The sequence below is a fragment of the Lepisosteus oculatus genome, chromosome 7, assembly GCF_040954835.1.
Source record: "Lepisosteus oculatus isolate fLepOcu1 chromosome 7, fLepOcu1.hap2, whole genome shotgun sequence".
Classification (NCBI taxonomy): domain Eukaryota; kingdom Metazoa; phylum Chordata; class Actinopteri; order Semionotiformes; family Lepisosteidae; genus Lepisosteus; species Lepisosteus oculatus.
Window position 1 is genome coordinate 30,800,021 of NC_090702.1, and position 19,381 is coordinate 30,819,401.

At 35.4% G+C, this 19,381-nt stretch overlaps 1 protein-coding gene across 3 annotated transcripts in view; it reads right to left on the reverse strand.

Annotated features, from left to right (window-relative positions):
- The window catches only part of cntn1b (contactin 1b), a 109,084-nt gene extending 91,176 nt beyond the window's left edge, over nt 1-17,908 (reverse strand). For 2 of the 3 annotated variants that reach the window (XM_015338989.2, XM_015338990.2), the window contains exon 1: nt 17,736-17,908. The gene's annotated coding sequence lies outside the window, so the exon portion shown is untranslated. Of the gene's footprint in view, nt 1-16,153; nt 16,246-17,735 lie in introns of all 3 variants that reach the window. The other variant, XM_015338992.2, reaches the window with a different exon arrangement.
- Nucleotides 17,909-19,381: the final 1,473 nt, after the last annotated feature.

The window sequence follows — 19,381 nt, forward strand, 5'->3', positions numbered from 1 at the left end:
TTGTATAGAGTTGTACTACAAATGTATTTCTAGTTTTGACAAATTAATAAATGTATATATACTATATTAATTTGTGTGCTATCAGAAATATCTGAAATATCATTCAAAGATTTAAATAAAAAATGCTTTGTCATTGCTACCTGCTCTAGCAGTGAAATCTGACAGAACATAAACCTTGTTATATGGCTATAAGAATTATATTACTTATCTGTGGTATTAAGGTGTCAATGGGCAAACATTCAGCTGTAATTGGCATGTTTCATGTTTTGGATATAGTTGCTATCAATGATCATCTTAGATTTATGTTTCAGCTTTAAACATGCTTCAGTTAGAAGTAAACAATAAGCAGACATACTGTACTGTTTTTGAGTATTTTTTACATTTTAAAAAGGAGTTGAGGACTGGTTTATGAGTGATTTAATTAAAACACATTTTAATTAAAAGTTATCTTTTTTTAAGTTTTCATTTAATTGAAACATCATTATTTCATTCCATTAATATTTTAGGTATATTTATATATGTATAGATTTACTGTACATTGTAGATTTAAATCTAAACTTTTGTGTGTACATGGAAATAGTGTTTCACTTTATATTTTCAGATTATTAAAGGTGCCATACCAGATACTGTACTGTAAAAATTGAGTTGACAAAAAATTAACAAGTTAGAGAAGGTTTATTTACATTTCATTTAATATCCTTTATTGTTTTTTGTGACACACTTAAAATTATAGTTAGGTGGCAGCCTAGTATCTGTACTGCATCTTAGTTTTTATTTTTTTCACAAAGAAATTTAATTACATTACTGAGCTATTTAGATTCTCCTGTCAAGTATACAATCAGAAACAAAGAACATAAGAAATGTTACAAACAAGAGGAGGCCATTCAGCCCGTCCAGCTTGTTTGTCCCTAGCTGACCCAAGGAACCCACACAGCTGTTTCTTGAAAGAATCCACAGAAACACATCTACTGCATCTGTAATGATTTTAAAGCTTGTGATTAACAGGTGGTGTGGCTAAGTTTTGATTTACTTCAGGGTTGCATTTCATGTATCTGTTGTTGTAATCTCTTTAATATTTCAGATGCATTATATTCTATGCACTGAGAAAATATCCCTTTGATTTTCTGTAAACAGCTGTAAATAGTGAGTTATATAAAAACTAGTAGGCTTCCCCCTTGCCTGAATGGTATCTTCAGGACCCATATGTGCTGCACAAAGTTACAGTCCAACAGTGGGGGGAAATGCTGGGACCGCACATCTGATGACATTGCCAGGTTGCAGGTGTAGATCCTCGCCCATTAGTCTTCTTTTCACCTTCTTCACTAAGGTTTTTATCTGCTCTTTATTTCTAGGAATTTCTTCCTTTCAAAAGAGAAGCCCATGTCCTCACTAGAGGTGTGATAATGCATCAGATTTTCAAATGATCCTGATTCAGAATTTGCTTTCTGACTCCTGCTGAGATACTAAGGAACCTGCCAGCACAGCAGGAATGTTAGGGAGCCTACTGGTTCTGTGGCCTTAGGATCACTCTCCTCCTCCAGCCAGCAGTCCGGGAAGCCTGGTGTCTTATTCTGGCCATGGGGTTCACTCTCCCTGTTCAACCTGTTAGACAGCATTTCTGACTCTTTTATGGCCTAAAGCCAGACCCCTTTGATCCAGGGCACTGGGTGTGCTGGCATATCCATGTGCTCTCCCCTGTTGACCAATGGGTTTTGCCATTTTGAAGCTCATATCCTTCCTTGGGCCATGGTGCTGGGAAGCCATTTGCTTCTCTATGGCTTTAAAACAATCATTAGCCTTGAAATGTATTGAAGTTTTAATTACTGTATATACCCGTATTCACACAAAGAATACAGTTCAAATAACATAGCGATAATATAGCAGCCTGGGGCAAATTAAAGGTTAAAAAACAAATAAGAAAACTTGCTCCGAATGAGAGAATTGTTCAACTCGTTTTTTTAAAGTAAGGGTTATGCTACATTACTGCTGAAGCAACAAAAGAAAAACTTTAATCTTTGAGTACAACATTCTAATAAGTAAACATGCTTTTATGAAAGAGGTCACATAGACAGCTGACATCACCATATTTTATCTTGGGAAAACGCCTACTGGAGATCAAAGATGCAAAATGGCATTTAACAAAAGAAATGGGACCTCAATAACCTGGGGCGCAGAACTTCCAACAACACTAGTAATTCAACACCATGTTCGTTTTTCAAGATTGCTCACTCTAAAATATAAATGCTTCCCATACAAACTTAACCCATTCATTACAATATTTAGCTTCAATTATTATTGCATTTACTGTACATTTAGATTATATTCAGGGTATTTCTAACAAAATTCTTGGAAATAATCCTTATTAAAATGTTAATTCAGTCAGATTTTTAAAATGTTTTGTTTTGTAATCCAGTAACTGTCAGATGAGTTAGAATTTTACTGTTATGCCATGCCCCCAGAGGACTCGTCATTCCATCTCGCATTCCAGCATGGTTCCCAAATAGCCCTTTTCCCCAGCCTATTTGATGCTGCTTCACACTCTCCCCTGTGCTCAGTATTAGGTTTTTCCTGGTTATAACTACCTCGATTTCTTGCAATTTATTACTTCTTGGTTTTTGGCTTCCTGACCCTGGTTTGTTCTCTGACTACGTCTCCTGGTTTTGTTTTGGTACTTTGGTTATCGTTCTGGCTTGGACTCTTGGCTTCCTCACGGCTTACGGCTCTGCTTCTGATTTTGTACTTTTGTACCGGTTTGTTTACCTTCAGCTTTCGGACCTCGGACTGTTACATCGACTACACCTCTGGAGTCTGTCCTGGTTTTTCTGCATAGGGTCCTCATTAATATTCCCTGACACTTACTTTGTCTCGTATTTTCATTAAAATAAATACTTAGGGTCATATAAACTTGGAGATTATTAAATGTTCAATATAAACCTTGAATCAGTAGCACACCACTGTTTCTTCAAAGCAGCCTTAGATGTCCAATGGTAAACAGGTGTCAGAATGATGACTGCTAACCACCATATGGAAGAGAGGGTACTTGACGATATATTGCTTTGCAACTTACAGAGTTATGTCATTTCTCTTTCTTGTGCTTCCATGCTACTGACTCATTCTGTTTTATCTTCAAATTTAACTCAGACACATTGCAAGTATGTTTTATTTGATAACATAATATGTTAAATAGCCACATTAACATAAAGTACACCTCTTCATACTAATGAGGCAAAATCACCTGCAGTAATGTGAATGTTTCTCAGCTCGAATGTTTAGAGCTGTTTACAATATTTAGGCATCTGAAGTTTTAAAGTAAAATAAAAAAAATATTAAACAGTAAATATATACAGAAACAGACCTCTCTATTTTTAATAACAGAGTTCCTCGTATTTATATATCTGTTGTTTTCTGCAAGCCTGATTTATAAAGACCCTAAAAGATCTGAACTCTTGTCAGTGTATATCCAACCCCTACTGTAGTACTGTGGAGCCAGTTCAGCAACAGCTTATAGCACCAACAAGCACAGCTTGCAACTAAACTCAGTTACACCTGAGATCCTTAAAGTATTTAGTCTCAAATGCTGGAGGATTTCACAAGTGCACTGTTATAGCATAGATTACATTTGATATAGTATCCATATACACTGCATTCTATTGTCAATTGACAACATTAAATAACAACATACAGTACTGTAACACTGCTATATGAAGACTCCGAAGATTGTGAGAAATATTATTTATAATAATAATAATAAAAAACTTTATTTTATATAGCGCCTTTAAAGGTGGCTTCTCAAAGCGCTTTACAGAATGACAACAACAATAAATAAAAAAATACACAAGATAAAACACAATTACAAATGACAATTTATGGTACTTTCCAGCTTTAAACTCTCAAGACCTAGAAAGTATCTGATCTTCCGTGGAATGATCCCAGAGCAGCAATTTTTAGTATAACATTGTGACCATAATTGTACACAATATTCTAAACGTATATACAATATACCTCACTATACCTCACTAATGCATTATACAATTCTAACATCAGTTTTCCATTTAAAATCTACAATGTTAACTATTTACTAACATTTTGTGCTTTTTTATTGCGTCTCCACATTGTCTAGAGGATGTAAATAATTATTATATCAATATATCCAAATTATTTTTCAAATATAGCTTCTTCTAGCTCAGTATTTTCCTTTGTATATTTAAATATTAAAAAAATAAATTATATAGTTTAGAAAAAAAAACTTTTAATAGCCCACTTTAAACAACACCTGTCAGGTATTTGTCCAGTCTTGCGTTTTATCTATGTAAATAACCCTTTTAAGCTTCTATAGTTGTTACTAATAATGCTATTATTTGATACTTTTATAATAATACCAGACTCAAGATCAATGATGTAAACTAATAAGAGCAATGGTCCTAGTACAGATCCCTGCGGTACTCCAATAATGAATCGCCCCAATCTGAATATCCCCCCCTTTGTCTGTACTCCATTTTCTAAGTATTGAACAATTCTCTATTCAAAGACACATATTACCCTGAACACCTACTGCCTGCAATATGAGAGATTTATTTTGAGAATTTTAGTAAAAAGCATTCTTTAAATCTAAATATACCATAACATAAAGTTCTGTGTTTATCTCTTACTGTTGCTGTTTGTTCAAAGAACTCTACCAAGTTGGACAGGCTTACCTTTCTACCTTTTCTAAATCCATGTTGACTTACTTGTTGGTAGATGTACTGTATATGTCTATATACACTTGTTAATTTTTTGTTATCCTTCATATGGGAACTACATTAGTAATTTTTCTGCCCATGGGTACTACCCCTATCTCATGCAACTGTTGTTGACTGATGTGATGTGAATCTTGTGCCTTTGTAAAAATTCTTCAGAAAGATTTTAGTCTAGAGATTTTTTATCAATCTTTAATATTTTTAAAACCTACAGTATTTCTAAAAAAACGTGAAACAACAAAAAATGACAGATCCTAGTTTACAGAAGTAGAGTTTATGAATGAAATATGTAGTGTGGTGTCTCTGGGGGAAAGGTTTAATACCCTTTTGCATGGCCTTCCTCAGCATGCTTTTCAGGGTCTTATTAAAGCACTCCACTAGTCTGTCTGTTTGTGGGTGATATACCGAGGTTCTGATTTGATGAATACCCAAAAGCTTACTGAGGTCTTGCATGACTTTTGACATATAAGATTGACGTTAAGATCTCCTTAGGAATTCCCACTCTAGAGAAAATTTGCACTAGCTCTCTAGCTATGTTTTTGGCTGTAGCCACTCTCAGAAGAATGGCTTCAGGGTATCTCGTGGTATAGTCCACTATTACCAGTATATACTGATGTCCCTTTGTGGTTTTAATCAGTGGTCACACTAAGTCCATCCCAATCTGCTCAAATGGAGTTTCTATGATGGGGAAGGAAATCAAATAATTCTTATAATAAGGTTGAGGGGCAGGTTTCTGACACTACCTCATTCCCTACAATTCCTCTCGATGGCCTTGTATATTCCTGGCCAGAAAAATCGAGAAAGCAGTCTCTCGACTCTTTTCTTCACCCCCAGGTGTCCTCACAGGAGGTGGCTATGGGCCAAGTTGAGGAGTTTCACTTGGTAGGCTCTGGGAATAAGGAGTTGCTGCACTTCTTCTTGATCCTTCTTCTGCACCTGATATAGATTGTTTTTCTCCATGAAATAAGGGTAACTCAGGGCACTCATATCATTACACAACATTCTCTCAATTTTTCCCCATTTGAGACCCCATGCATGTCTCAAGTTTCCATCTTCCAAATGGGTCGTCCCAAACCTCCCTCAATGTTCTGGTGGCTCCCAGTCTGGTAAATCCATATTTAAGAATTCATCTCCAAGTTCGGAGCCTTCTTCATCTGTGTTGTCATCCGAGTCTCCAGGACATGGGAGTGGACTTTGCTTAGCAGACTGGACAGTATTCCAAAGTTGGAGAAAGTGGGGACAGTCTAGTCCCAACACCACAGGGTGAGGTAATTGTTCAACCACCCCTACAGTCGAACTATACAGTATGTTCCTATTTCTGTAGAAATGGGAATTTTTGCAGACGGATATACCTTAGTTTCCCCATGAATACAAGTACTAGGGATCGCTTACGCTTGCCTGATCTTGGTGTCTTCAGGTAGTGCTGTAGAGGTCACCAGGGATTCATACTTCCAGAGTCTAACAAGGCCCCGACATGTTCCCCCCCCCCCCCCCCCATCTTGATTTTAGCAATGTGGGGTTCCCCACAGGAGGGTATGCCTGCCGTGAGGTAGTTACACTTTGCTTCCTCTCTGCTGTCCACTTGCCTAGATTCACACAAGTTGGGAAAATGGCTGGCTAAATGTCTCTCTTCATGACAGTTGAAGCATCTACGGGTTTCTCTCCATGGTTGGGGCATTTGAACTGGCCTTTCCTGAAGAGATTTCTGGACTAGTGGTTGACCTCGATAATCACTGTACTTTATTGACTTTCATTCCCCAAACTCTTGGGGTTTTTCCTCCCCCTTTTTCGAAATTCCCCTCTTTCTTCCTTAATCAAGGCTTCAGTGGCATGTTGTCTGTTCACTAAATCAACTGTCTAATGTCTGGGTATCCCCATGACTCACTTTTCTTTTCAAGTGAACAGGCAGACTCCACAAAGTGATCCAACACCACTCTCTCTACCACTTGCCCCAAGTTTAGTTCTTCTGGCTGAAGCCATTTCTTCGCCAGATGTACAAGGTCAAACATTTGAGATCTAGTGGGCTTGTCCATTTGATACCTGCAGTTATGGAACCGGACCGCTTGTATTGCCGTTGTTACCCCTAATATCGCCAAAATCTCCTTTTTTAGAGTTTCATAGTTCTCAGTATCCTCTTCTTTTAAATCATAATAGGCTTGTTGGGCTTCCCCAATTAAATAAGGTGCCACTCTCCCTGCCCATTGCTATCTGGGCCATGCATTCCTGGCAGATGTTCTTTCAAACGTAATTAAATATGCTTCCACATCATCTAGCTCTGTCATCTTTTGAAGCCCAATTTCTTCTATCTTACTGAGATCTCTCCCTGTTACTGACTGTCTAATTTCCTCTCCTAATCTTTGCAATTCCTCTCTCACCAAATTATGTTCCTTTATAATTCATTGATTAGTCTCAGTTTGAATTTTATTAGCCTCCTGCTGTGCCTGTATAGCTTCTTGATGCCCTTTTAAAGCCTGGAATTGGGTTAGGGTGGCTTGGGATAATTGTTGTATCAATTGTTCCATTTTTCTTAGCGAGAGCTCACACACAAACCGAGAGAAAAAAAATCAACCTTTTATTTCCACAATTCTCAATCCCGATCAGCGGCTGCCCACATCCTCCACCAATTGTGGTGTCTCCAGGGTAAAGGTTTATGTAACTGAGACAAAAGTACTCACATCACACTTCTCTTCTTTATTTTCAGTGGAGTTTTTCTCAGTTTCTCCAGTCCGTTCATCTTCTAAGCCAGTCTGCAATCCGTTCTCTCAATTCTTATTCAATCCGAGTTCCAAAATTCATAAAGTACCACAAATCCGCGTCATATCTAAATCACCAACTGTAAATCGAAATCCTTTATTATTTCCATTAATCCATTATTCTTCAACCCGCACAAACACTAAGCTGATTCCACTCTCTCCTCCAAAATGCATTCACCTACTGGCTTCCGCGCTGGTTCAATGTTTCCGGGGAATATGTATTTTGTCTCCTGACGAGACTCACCTGTGTCTCGTTGTTTTTCGGAATAAGCCCTTTCCATCTGCGGGTCAGCTGGTTTCTCTTGGCGGCCATTTTGCTCAGGTCTAATTCGAGTATATTGAGCAGGTCGTTCCTGAAATACCTGTCCTGGATGACCCTTCCTATGGTCATCTTACAATAGATATACAATGTTTACTAATTTTTCACACATTCTCCTAGCATGTAAACAATACAGTGAAAGACAGACATTGCTATTGACTTCAGAGTTAAAATGTTTGACTGAAAAAAAGGGAACCAAGTTTGTGGGGGCCAGCAGTGTTTTTTTCTCATGACAAATTTACAGCTGCAATTGAAACTAAATGCTGTGTGACTAACAAGTGCATTGGCACCATCCATAATCTGATTGCCATTGGCATTAAGAAATTGCAACCAAACTCAAGCAGTAACAGAAAATTGCACATTTATCTGAATTATATCCTCTTGACTGATCTTCCTATACGATCTAGGGGAACATAAGATTATACAGAAACTAAAATAAATGTGCAGAAGACACCACGAGATTTGTATTTTTTTCAAAATAACACACCACGCATCTACTTTCCCAAACACGTTTTGTATTTATTTGCTTTAAAAAAAGAAAAAAGGGGTGGTGGAGGATGGGGGTTTGGATGGGCATCTATCCAGGCATGGACAGGGTTACGTTATTATATGCAGGTAATCAGCAGCAGCATGAGGAATTGAAAAGAAGAGCGGAACAACATTCTAATGCTTACTGTACAGGACTGATAAGAGAATCCCCTGGGGCTCAACCTCCAATCCATCTGAATAACCCTCTGAAGCTACCGAGAGGATGTTACAAAGCTTGAGGAAAACAAGATATTCAGCAGGAGATGTTTTACTCCAGCAAACATACAAGAACAATAGGTACAAACTATCACAACTCAAGATTCCTGTTTGCAATTTACAGGTTCTAAAATAACAAACTTGTTTTACAGATAATATTTCAAAATATAATGAACATATACAGTACCAGTATTATCAAAGATACCAATCTGGAGTAATCCTGACATTATGGGAAAAAAACATGATTATGTCTATACAAAATATAACAAATACATTTGTTAAACACATAATCTAAGATTTCACATCTGAACTTTTATTCTTGTTCTTTTTGCACATGAAAAAGAAACTCTATCAGGTATAAGGAGATAAAGGAGACTGGCTAACATGTTATGGAGAATAAGTGCCTTTATAATTAAAAATATAATTGAATAAAAATAAAACTAGTAAACAAGATGGAATTAAAAACAAGCCAACAAGCAATTAAAAACAAATTTTGATTTATTGCACCTTCAATAAAATGAGCCACTGAGTTTGATACGACTCTCTTTCCAAAGCACAACTCATATTCTTCATAATGGTCATAAAGTGACAAGAATTTCCAAATACCCTCATCTCGCTAGCTTTAAAAGGAATCAAACTTGATCTTTGAAAATACAATGAACGCTTCAAAGATGTGGTGTGGACGAGTGATTTTGTTATTTCATTTTCAGTTGGCTTGAGGACTGAAACATCTATAAACATTTCACTATCACAGCTTGTCCATATTTATATCTTTTTCACCTCATGTCCTCAGAAAAATGGCCTTAATTAAAGCAAAAGGTGCTGCTACAAGGCCCTCAATTCCAATTACTTGAGAAGTATAATGGCAAATTATGTGACCATGGGTAAACAAGCATTACACAGGGAAGGAAAATCTTATAATCGCTAGTTTGAAACGCCAATCATAATTAACAGTCTTCATTATCAAATGCAAATTAGTTTACTTTTTCCAAACCAGCTGATCCTTTGTCTACTGCCAAAAGCTCTATTTCTATTTCTATTATAAGTATTGAGACAAATTTAATTTATGCCTTAAAAAGATAATACTCAAATTCAGCCTATTATAAATTAAAGCAAGACAATAATAACCAATAACCAAATATGAAGGTCTACATTTGCATGTCATAATCCCAGTTCATTTTATTCATGTAATTTCAACTTGTGAATCCAAAACCCTTTTGTTTCAATATTTTTACATTTTAGTTTCATTTTGTTGCTTTTTATGCAGCATTAAAAATACAGATATACAATCCAACACATTATGCTTTATGTCTCAGTATTTTAAAATATAAACTGTAGCTAAACATTGCACATTGCTATATTTATCAATTTACTAGAAGGCTGTTATTTTACATTTATTTCTCTGAAAATGCCTATTTCACATACACACATATAATTTCACATATTGCTTTAGTTCTAGCAGGTGGGTGTGTGCATTTGGGAATCCTGTATAACACTGAGAAAATCGAACAGTAAAAAGTGCAGAGGGCATAGATGGAACAAAAAAGCATCTAAAGATCTAGACTATTGGCAAAAAAAAATCTACTGTACTGAACCAGTTCATTTGTCACACAATCTTCATAATCCATATTCACCCCCATCAACCAATTTGTTTAATTTATTGTGATTGCCAAAGAAAGTTGTTTTACATAAAAAACATTATAATATCCTTAAACACATACATACAAATGTAAAACAATACATTTTTACTCTTTTCATCTGAACTCATTATGTGGTTTGATCTAAAATCACTGATAACTTTCTCATAATTTGGATCATTATAAGCAGAAGAAAGACTCTGAACTGCTTTAGCCCTTGTTTAGACTTTACAGACACCCATTCAGGCCATTGACCCCACCATACCTCTGTCTACACACAGATACTTGCCAAGCAATATTTTTCAGCACCTTATAAACAATAAAAATGAATAGGAGACCTTTCTAGTGCAACACTGATGATCAACAAACACAAAATCATTATGATGAAAATGTGGATTTATCTTTGAAAGTGCTTATTATGGAAGAAAGGTTAAATGACATCAATAGAGGCAGAAGATTGGAGTTGTAGTTAGCACTTGGTTCCTGTATTCAATTCTGGATTGGGGCACCTTCTACATGCCCCCAAGAGAGGTACTGTATAGCAGATCTCTGTGAGGAAGGTATAGAATTAAATCTCTTTCACGACATGCCTTAAATCTCAGAACTTAATTAATTTTTATGTAGGGTAGAAAAATATGGATACAAAAAGAAGCTTCCCATTTTGAAATCTGATTGGCATTTCCAAATGTTTTTAAGCACATTACACTGAAATAAATTTGTAAACTCTAGACACATCTACTGTAGCTAATTTGCTAAAAAATACTCTCAGTAACAATTTCAACCCAGGCTAATTTCAGCCCAATACATCAAATAATAATGTATGACATTAATATACATTATAAATATAATAGCATCTTTTCAGGTCTTCTTAGTATTTTTTCTTAGAAAACAGCAGAATTAAAAGCACAGCTTGTAAACAATTGCTGAAGTATCACTAATTTAGATCACATATTCTGATTTCTTGACCAAAATGTCCAACTCTTGAACATACTGTATACGTTCTGTTGTTATTGAATTGTTATTGTTATTGAATTTGTATAGTTGGTTGTTTTGAGTCAGCACAGTAAACAACGTGGATTTTGCAAGTGCAAATTCAAAAATCTTCCTAAGGTTTATACAGTATATAAGTAGAATGACTTTGTGAACCCCCCCTCACCCCCTCCAAATCACAGAGACTGGCAAATTCAATCATATAAAAAATAAATCAGCAGAGTTAAGAATTAACTCTTAACAAAATAATTATACTTCTGAATCCATATCTGCAGCATTCTGATATCATTCACTTCATAATAAGGGCATCAAAATGGCAGCCATTCTTGACAATAATCTCTCTAGATGGATTAGTTGGTTCAGTGAAATCACTGACTGCTGCTTTCTACTAATGTATGAAACAAAGTATATTTCAAACGTGCATTTACATTAAACTCCTATCTGAACACAGAACTAACTGTATTGAGCTACCATGAGAGAATTATCACTTTCTTTACAACAGTTGAATGCATGTAGCTGTCTTTGTACATTTAACCATCAGTAATTCCACTGAGTATTCTTTCTTACACAGTACAATCTGCATTGACTTCTTGTGCTGCTTTTACATTACCTTTTTGCGCCGAATTAACATACCAGTGCATTAAAAGCAATTAAGAAACGAATAATAAAAAGACCCATATTTCTGCCGTTCTGAAACTCCCTTTATTCCATACTATAAACTCATATTTTAAATCTAAATCCAATGTTACACATTTAAAATAACAAACATTATACAAACATAAATTTAAAATCCTATAGAATTTTTTTTTCTTTATAATCTTAATGATTACTGTTAATATGAGTGCTGAAATATTTATATACCATAATGTTCTCTTACGTATTAAAACTGAAGTCATCTTATTAATAAATTAATTTGAAATTCTATCTCCTCTGTAATAACAAAAATTGATTCTCATCTGTATATAAGATTTGCAGATTTTACCTTTCATTATATTCACAGCATTGACACAGCAAGAAGCAACATGCGTGTCATTAACAACTGCCACCAGTATCAAAAAAAGTGAAATATGTGGACACTGCGGTGAAAATGAATAGGGCTGAAGGGAAGTAGGAGAAGCACCTGGCAAAATAAGTAAAACTGACATTTTGGCCAGATTGAGAACTCACGTAGCCAACATACACAACAATATCTCAAATAAGAGACTGAAATCCTTATGAACCAAAACATAACCCTCTTTTGTCAAAGCAAGACTTTCTGAGATGATGCTCATTATTTTAGTAGTTTTTTTTTCAAGCAGATGGTGCACAAAATCTTCTGCCATGCATGCCCTAAAAGCATTAGAAATATGCAATACAGTCCATCACTTTCTACTACAAAACTAATTAAATAAAGACAGAAAACAATGGCAAATGCATTCTATATTATATTATTAGTCCTAATCCCAAAACAAACAGCAGACAGAATAATATAAAGTGACATCTATAGTTCACAATGAATCTTTCCAAGTGTTAATAATACAATAAGACTACAAGAATACAATTTCCTCCCTAATGACTGAGAAGGGCACAACAACATAATCTGTACCTTCTAAAAGTGGAAATACACATTATAGGCTGTATACAATAATTAGTTTTGTAAGTTAGTCTAACAGTAGTGAACTGAAATACCGTACAGTATGTAGTTTCACAAATGGCTGTCTTGAATTGCAGACGTTTGCGGAGTCAGCACTGTTGAATGAATCTCCATTCATTTCCCAACCTTAATGAAACGCACAAAAGCATGAGTGATGAAAAAACTGTCATATTTGATGATTTAGATATTTCAGTGGCCATTTACCCTAAAAACAACACCTGAGCAACAAGAGGCACCTATCAGTAAATGGTCCAACTTTTACCACTTCAAAATAAAGTGGTTCAACACTACTAATACAGTATGTTTAATTGAACAAAGAGGGTAGAACTGAATTAATGTTATTAAAAATCAAATATTTAAGAATGTTATGTATCTGTCATTTTTTTTTATGAGTACTGATTATTTGAGTTCACAGTGAAAAAAACAGTAGTAACTGCAATGTATCTTTTTAAACTTAATTTAAAGTTTACTTCTGATAACATTAGATCTAGTGAGCAAAATAATTATATATTGTATTTATAATAATTTCCTGGTTTTACTGTAAAAACAATTCTGGATTTAAGTTGCCATTCATTGTTTATAGCAGGCTGTATTTTATTCTTAGAATACATCTTATCAGTCTTGATGGATGCAAGATCTCCGATTTAATATAGAACTAAACCATAGAAAACCCCTACTGGAATAAAAAGCAAATAATACACTCCCTCATGTTATATACTGTACATTAAATTTATTTTGTTATATGCTGTCATTAATAAAGTATTTTTAATAAATTACATAAAACATTTTGATAAATTTGAATAAAAATATTTTTTACAAACTCGTTATAAACATTTTTTGCATTTACAGTAAACTGTATTTTGAGAGCTTTCTGTTGCTTTTTTCACTTAAAATTGTATTTGTCACATTAATAATTCTGGCACAACTACAAAAAATACATGTTGAAGCTGATTGCCAGGCAGTGGGCAGAGGAACTGAATCATCCTAGCCCACGCTGAAACGTGTATTATAGATCCTCTGCCATACCTCTCCATCAAATTCCACTCAAACAGCTCTCAGACATTTCAACTAGAATAGTTCTTAAGAGGTCTGCACAAATAATTTCAGATGGAAGAATTTCACATACATAGTACACAAATGATTTCATGACAAGATCCTATGATGCACGCATACATAACGTATATTAATTAAGCTATCGGTCATCTTGTAGAGACACATAACACACAACAAAGTTTTAATTATCTTTTCAGTGCATTTTTGGGGCATCTGCTTGTTGTTGTTAGGACTTCTTATACAATGAATTATGTGACTTTTGTAGTTTTCTTACGGACATTCTCTTGGGTTTTCTTCTAACATACTGATCATACAGTAAACACCAAGGTTTTTCCAGTGCCTCTGTAATGCTGAACATTAGGAAGTATATAGTAAGATGGTGATCAGTACACACAGTTTGAAACATCACTGTTAAAGCCTTGACCAAGGAGACTTATGTAATACTGAACTAATTCCCCATCCTCTCCTCATAGACAGAAGGGGACTGGGTTCAGGAACTTTTTATGTAATGACTAGGTATGAATGGGAAGTAATAGAAAATTATAAATTCATAAACATAAGGAATTAAATACCATAAAATTACAAATGGCAAAAATGCCCCCGAAGCCACATTTGGAAAATTTGTATTTGTATAATTTGTACTTCAAAAAGCTGCATAATGTCATATTTTAAAACAGTTTCTTTGATGGTAAAGCTGAAACTATAGACACACTTAGCCAGTATACCATTTTAAAAAATTCAAGTAACTGAAGCCTACATTTCCCAAAATGATTTGTCCTTTTAAAAGTCATCCTTGTTACACCCAGAATTCGAAACCACTTAGAGAAACTACTTCTAAAACACAAAGGATAACATTATAGATTTTCTCATTATTTATGTAAAGTCTCTTAATAAAGATTGATGTCCCATTTTCCAGTACAGAAACCCATGCAAGAAAGATAATTGGCATTAACAGTTTATCTTAAGGTCCAAGTCTATAGGGTACTATGGACAATGAACTGTGTATAATGAACTATTACACAGACACTTGGCTTTAAGCTAATGTATTACCAAGCTTTTACAATAGGCCTCATACTTCAAAATAATGACACTAGAAATTTTCTCAAAAATATCACAGAGAAAATATTGTAAGTATAATTCAGTTCTTCAGATTAGTAAATAAAGGTCCTGCTAACAGTCTTAGCCATCCTTTAGGCAAGTAATAAAACTAAAAACATCTCATTCTCAGCTCAACTTTGCATTGCACCAAAATTATTTAACAAAAAGGTTCTTCATGATAAAAATGTTCTTTTCCACTCAAATGTCACATTTTCTTCTATATTCATAATTCACTAGATTATCGAATAATCACAAATATAGCACTAGATGATTCCCTCCCACAGAAGCTCTTAAATCAGTTACAGGATGGGACACAAGAAAATGTGAGCCTTCCTCCTTCCACTAAGGTATCTAATTTTCAGAATCTTAATGGTGAAGTTTCTAATTTTTGTATTAAAGTTTATTTCACAGTGAATAATCCTTGTTAATCCATGTTGTTTCTTCAAAAATTGCAATTTACCATCTTAGAAAGTTTTTTTTAAAAAGATTAAACCTGAATCTGATGAACAATCGGATAACACATGATCTTATATCATTGTTGCACTCACAATTTGGCTGTTTCATGTCCATCCTTAAACCTTAGCACTGTTTTTCCTAAACTGAGTGCTTGCTGTTATTCATCTTATAAAGGAAAGTGCAAGCTTGTTAACCCACTGCAGTTTGATTTCGCACTAAAATATTCCTGTCCAGCAGGATGGTTTGTAGTTATGTTGATTCCTCACAGAGATCAGTGCACGTGAGCTGTCTTATCCATAGATTCACCAAGAGTGCAAATTGAATAATCTATTATTTTTTAAAAGAAAAGTACTCTCTGACATAGACAAAATAACAAACCATACAACTGGTTTTCTAAAGCACATTTGGTAGTTTTGCAAGACCATAAACATTCCTACAAGATGACAGAAGAAAGGACAAGAAAACCCTTTCAGTATACTATGTCTAATTCCACACAAAACAATAAGGGTGAAAGGGAGAGGAGCATATGGTTGGGTAAGGAGTTGGTGGAGATCAAACGCCTTCTGATGGTGGATACTGTCCTGGGGATACTACTGTATTTGGAGTAGACCATCAAATCTAACATGCACATTCTCAAGAGGAAGAACCAGTGGAAATCCAAGTGAACAAAAGAAGAACATGTAAACTCTGCACAGACAGGCACCGGAGACTCAAACAGGTCTCACAGCACTTACCAGCAGTGCTAGATTCCACAACACTGCTCCATCTAGAGAAGCATTACAAAGGTCTTAATTCAGATGTGGTCTCTCTTTCACAACAGCACACCCTAATAAGATGGAAAACATGGGTTTATTGTACAACCCAAATTTTCACCAACATCTATTTCATTTGTAAAGCTAGGAAATATAATTTATGAAACCAAGATTTGTAGGAAACCCTGGCCTAAACTAATGATGATTGGACAGAATGCCCACACTAAACCATACTGAAGCCTCAGTTCACAAACTGAAGCTACAGTACATAAATGGAAAGCTTAGATTGACTTAATAAATGTTATGAGGTGCAGCTCTGTTCAAAAATAAATAAAATATGCTTGATACTGTATATAGGCCATATAATTTTTACGTAACAATACTTTTAGTTATTGAAAAGACCAGAACATTACATAAAATATTTTTGCTTAACAATACTGGCATCCATACTCTTCATCATAGTATTTTATTTAGGATTATTATGTGGTCAGCAGATGCAAATACTCTCCTATATTGTTTTGAAATATAGCAGGGGACAGTAATGTCAAGGAGAGTTTGCTTAGCATCCTAGTTAAAGCGCAGTGTGACAGTGCAAATGATGTTATCTGAGGACTCAAGAAATATGAAACACGAGATGAATTCGTACATTTAAAAGTGTGCAGATCGCAATTATTTTAACAGCAACGGGTATAATTTTCTTCATTATACCAGGGCTGTAATCTAAATGCAGATGAATCCGTTGATATCTCACGGCTGAGAGGCTAGGAGAACCAAAAGCCTCCACCGCTTACTAGACAGCCACGCCCATTGACATTCTACAGCCTTTACTACTTAACAGTAAGTCTGTCCTCTGCATCCTTTAGCACCAGAAACGGAGAAGACCGCAATTTAAAGCGTTTACAGTCCACTCGCATGCATCCTCGTATTCGACCTTTTTGTCTGAAACTGGCATTCACCGTGACACTTAAAAAATCACAGTTATCTCATTTAAAATCACATGACCATGAGATATTTACGGTTTATTCTAACATGCGAAAAAAATTATTCATTGCATTTCGTTAGCTTTTTGCAGGGGAAATAGGTTCTAGACTCACACAGCCTGTTTGTTTTCGCCGTTTTCCCCTTCTACACGATTACAATGAATCTTGGATAGGTGTAATTGTGGAAACTGCTTCTTTTTTCAAATACAAGTAGAGAAGCCTATCCAGCTGAAATGCAGATTTTTACAGCGGTAAAAGCAAAAAAGCAAAACTAGTGTTAGTGCATGCAAGGTGTATCTACTGTATGTAAAAAATCTCAACATATGCGCGCATATGTGTCTTGAGAGAAATGTTACGTCAGTACAATTTTACTTTAAACATATGAAACATTTTATTTTTTTCCAGTGCAAACGAGTCTATGAATGCCAAGTGAAAGGAGGTACGGACAGCTGTTGTAATGCACGGTCTGCATTGCGGTAACCCAACTGACAGGTTTATGCATTACATATTAATAAGGAGACTGGCTGCCGCCGTGACAATAACAACTTGAGTTCAATTTTATTTTCATGTTTCCGTTTTCTTACCTGATCTTGTGGACCGTCTGTCCGTGAAATCTCTGCAAAACACACCTGGGTCAGCACCGCACCGCTAGACAAACAAGCCCGACAGACAGATTCTTCTATTGGATACTAGATGATGACAGACGCCGTGGTGGTGGTGGTGGAGCGGCGCTCATGTGGCTGCTATTGGACGAATGCGACGCCACTGAAACCTATTAGTATGAACACATCTGAGCAGAGATGCCAGTGATAGCTGCAGTAGGTCCGCAGTCAAACGTTTGAAGAGCTGAGTCAAAAATCGTGGCAGTCTTTTGCAGCTCTGTGTTGAAAGCATGAACGAAGACTGTAGAGACAGTTCAAAACAATTAAAAACAATTAACAGTGTCCCTGACATAATATACCTGAATTATTATTATTATTATTATTATTATTATTATTATTATTATTATTATTATTAGTGGTGGTGGTGGTGAAGTAGATTGTTGTTACATGGCCTTGCTGACAGACATGCAGACATATACTTACTGTTTCTTTATAAATGTCAGAATCTCAAAGAACACCTTGAATGCAGCCTGATTAAGTGAGCAAGCCTGAAGATTATTTTCACAGTCTGACACTAAGAATGGAACTAACATTTGTTTAATTTCAAGCGTCTCTCACTGTATATACGTCTATAATATATAACATAGATTTAACGCTAACATCTGGGGAATGTTAAGTCAGTGCGACCATCAGTACAGCCATCGAATATGATCTTGCTTGATCTGATTTCTTTTGAATAGCTTTCTCTTTCGCAATGACTGCAGGTGCCAGTTGAATTGATGGAAAAAACGTGGCCCCTTCAAGGCAAAACTGGTCTCTAATTGTAGTTAGTAAGTGGTTTGCCTACTTCATTATAAGACTTCATTATAAAAATTCTGTACAGTATATGATGAATTCAGCTATTGTGATATCAATTTTCTTTTCTATATAATTATTTCTGTATAGTTGGCATGATGTTCTGAATCATTAGTAGTTTTTATTATATATAATCACAATATCATCTCCAATAGACCCAAGTACATCCTGAAATCTGCTGATCTCTTTGTGCTGAGCATTTGGAGGACTGGTTTAAATAATATTAATTGATGAAATTCTGTCAGTGTTACACTTTTGACCAGGAATGTCAATAATCATTTTTTGAGATCCATTTCCGGGGACTGCCTTGCGTTAATTTGCCCTCTTTTGGAACTAGAATACCTGATGCAACCATGGCTTTACCAGTTTTTTTCCATGAAACAATCTGGGATCTTCAGTTTTAACACTTACTTGATCACCTCACTGCTGCTAATAATTCATATTGAGGTTTTTCTTTGTAGACGGTATTTATCTGCAGACCTTGAGACCTGAGAACCTGCAGATCTGTTAATTTACTGAATATAGAGAAAATGGCAACTACTGTATGAATACTGTCTAGTGAAAGTTCAATAGCCAACCTGGAGCAACACTGGAGCAACAGTTCAATAGCTAACCTGGAGCAACACTGATGAAACCAGAAATTCTTTCATGAAAATCAGGATGTTGTTTGCAATGAGTTGTTTTTGCTATGAGGCATCACAGTTTTAGTTCTTCAGTTGTCTTTTAAATATTGCCTGAACTTTATTCGGAAAAATTTAAGTAAGACTGATAGC